The sequence below is a fragment of the Hippopotamus amphibius genome, chromosome 1 (assembly GCF_030028045.1).
Source record: "Hippopotamus amphibius kiboko isolate mHipAmp2 chromosome 1, mHipAmp2.hap2, whole genome shotgun sequence".
In the NCBI taxonomy this organism is placed as follows: domain Eukaryota; kingdom Metazoa; phylum Chordata; class Mammalia; order Artiodactyla; family Hippopotamidae; genus Hippopotamus; species Hippopotamus amphibius.
The window spans coordinates 156680080-156683499 of NC_080186.1; the positions used below are offsets into that span (position 1 = coordinate 156680080).

Here is a 3420-nt window from a genome sequence, read left to right on the forward strand (position 1 = left end):
ATAATGAAAGGGATGTGATGCAGGCAGCTGTCAAGGGAACGATTAGAAATTAGTCCTGAGATTCTGTTGTGTCAAACCCTGCAGATTTTAATCTGTCCCCTTAAGGTTTTTCTCAACACACACCCATGATGGAAAGAAAGGGGATTAATCAAAGAACAAGTGTGTTCAGCACTATTGTGAACTCCACACAGAAGGAACCACCTGGGGACAACAAAGAGATGTAAGACACTGTCTCTGCCCTGAAGTTCTCTAGTTTAAAAGAAAAACGCAAACATACATGAAAACATCAATCACTTGAAACAGTATCTAAGAATGTGTTTTAGTTATATGCTTAAAAGTGTAATATTCTAGTTCTTCAGAAAACAAAGAGGACCAAGTAGGAGGAAATGGTATCTGAGCTAAGCCTTGGTGGGTGGAGGGCAGTAGGCTGGAGGAAGACTGACATGGTGAAGAGGTGGAGGTGTGAATGACTGGGTCATGTTGATGGTACTTGAGAGTGGATGGGAAAGTACCAAGGAACAGTGGCAATGAAGTTCAGCCAGGCAGGGTAACGGATGACTTTGAAACCAAGCCACAGACATTTGAGACATGAGGACCCAGAGAAGCCTCTAAAATAGAGGTGTCATGGGAAAGAATGGTAAGATGTCCCTGTGGGTGGGAAGCATGTTCATTCCCAACTCCTACTAATAATTCAACTCCCCTACTAGCATTTATCTTGACCAAACCAGGTGACTCAATTCATGCCTATACTTCTTCCTGTCTCTGAGCCATCTTGCTGGTTAGATGAGATAGTGCTTTGTATCTCCTTAATGATCGTGGTCACCCTAATTATTGTTGCCACCACTGCTGCCACTTTGACATTTCCCACATCTTTGGCCAAGTGCCTTTTAATTCAGTCTAAAGAGCTGACTCTGCATGCCCTTCCTGCTCTCTGGCAGGCATCCTCTGCTTTACCACATCGCCCTGCAGAATCCTCTGTCCAGCTCTAGTCGATTGTGTCCTTTGATGCATTTTCATCTCTAGCACCTTATGGACATCTGGTTTGACAGAATCCAGTCTGATTAAACAACCCAGCAGAGCAAACAATAAGCTGAATTCAGCATTGAAGACAGTGGAGTGGTTTGATCTAAATTAATATTTAATTTTTGATCTGAGCATGGGGATTTGATGGTCATGGCCCAAGTCTTCTGTTTCTTTCAAAGTTCCCAACAGGACATTGCACGGCTGATGGTTTTTCTATACAAGTTCCTGACTCACTGACCAAGAGGTAGATTTTTGTTTCTCCGTGTGCTGAAAAGTGCCAGCTTAGTAGCTTTTCCATCATGGCCTCCAGCTAATACTTTTAGATGGCCAAGATGTTATCAAAAATAGCATTTAGTTGGGTGACTTCGATTATTGCCTCTTGTTGACAACAGGACTATAACTTCCTGGGCTCAACTGTGTCTGTTGAAATCCTCAATTTCTGTAAATTCTTTGCAAGGCACTGCTCTGTGTGTTTTGCAATAAGGGGCTGTATATTTTTCAGTAGGTTCCCCACGTAATGAAGATTCACAAAGACATGACTTTTGATTGATGACTGTATTTAAGAAGCTATTTAAGGAGTATTAGTTTTCCATGTTCTTTTGCTCAGAATCAGCTTTTTAAACTGCTCTTTCTCGGCAGCTTCATTCTGACAAGGAACATTTTGTTTGCATTTCATTTTTATTTTTAGGCATTTGCAAATGAGCCTACCCGGAAACAGTGATCTGCTCTATCCAGAGGGGGGCAGACCAGTGTCAAAAATTCATGTATCCTTTCTGCAAGTATTCATCAAGCAAGGCATGGCCTGTTCTAGGCACTGTAAACACAAAGATGTGTCAAGATAACCCAGTCCTTACCCTCAGGAAGTTAATAGGCCAATGAGAGTCTGATTCTTTAATTATAATGATGATAATTGCTGTACAGGGGAAATACTGGGAAAAGAGGTTAGAACCTCTACTGGGAACTCATCTAGTCTGGGGGGCTCTAGGAAGAACTTCTCGAAGAAGTGGTAGCTAATCATTTATCTGAACATAGTATTGAATACAATAAAGAAGAAAAAGGTTGGGGGTTGGAAGAATAAACAGAACAAATGAACTCCCTGAGGTTGGAGTTCATAACTTACAAGTGGGCAGGGGTAACATGTATGAAAGTTAGTGGATGAGGATGAAAACGCCATGAGCTGAGGCTGAAGATCTAGGCAGGGGCTGGATCACACGCAGGCCTAGTGGGCTCTTGAAAGGATTTAATTTTTCTCTTCAGGGTATGGAGGACGTCGCCAAAGAGACCGAAGCAGTGGCGTGAGTATCTGCTTTGTGTTTCTAAAGGGTATCCCTGGCTCTAGATTTCTCCTGCAATTGTCTTGGTTAGAGGTGATGTTGGCTTGGACTGGAGCTGGCCGTGCACGTGGAGTAAAGTGACTACTTATCACAGATAATTAGGAGGTGATATGGCAGGATTTAGTGGTTGAGTGGATGTACTGAGTGAGGGAGAGGGAAGTGTCAAAAATAATCAAGTTTCAAGACAATACTTTCAGCGATCATTTCTACAGTTCTTTACTACACGTTTCAATTGTGTAGACATTTGGAAAAAAAAAATAACCAAGTTTCTTGGTATAGCGCATAAAGAGGGGTGGGGAATCAGATGTGGTCAACGTGCCAAGCTTTTTCCAGGCCAAGAGGAAGAAGTTACGTCCATCACTAATGCAGAGTAAGCATTTCAATTCCTAATTGTCACTGACTATATAAATACAGCTTCTTCAAGGGGAAGGGATGCCCAGAAGTAGGAGAGCTATGAAATAGATAGCTACTTTATTCTAAACTCCAGTTCTGTTATCTCTGGTGGCCAAATTGTTTCCTGGTATTTCCCCATTCCTTTTAGCTAAGTTGACTTCATCTTCTTCTGAGTGTACTTAACCCTCTGACCATATGTGACTTAGCCTTTACCAAACTATACTTTTATCATCTGTTGTGCTAGCTTCTTATGAGAGTTGTTTTGTTACTTGGACTTAAGAACACTCTTCTTTTTAAAGCATCTTCAGAAATCACATCTCCTTTGGTAACTACACTTTAATTTTCATTTGGAAGCTACTTGTCTTCCACTCTCGGTTCACAAAGGGCTGAAAAATCCTCTCACCCCTATCTCCATGGCCATGTTGTTTGGTTCAAGGACTCTGAAAATGGGACCCAGCCTCAGCACTTCAATGGGAACTACTGAGAAAGAGTTGGTCTTTTTGCAAAATCCTGGGGTTTTGAAAGAAGAAATAGTCATTTTGGAGCTCCTGGTGGTCATTTTACTATTGAATAGGAGTCAGCCTGAGGATGAAGGCAACACAGAAGGGAGCAAAGAGACAGAAAAGTTTCTTGATGACATCATTAGTCTGATCTATATGCCCTTAGCTTT

General features: G+C 41.8%; 1 pseudogene; it reads left to right on the forward strand.

Moving 5' to 3' along the window:
- The first annotated feature begins 2538 nt into the window (after positions 1 to 2538).
- Positions 2539 to 2632, forward strand: LOC130842229 (small nucleolar RNA U3; annotated as a pseudogene).
- The last annotated feature ends 788 nt before the right edge of the window (positions 2633 to 3420 follow it).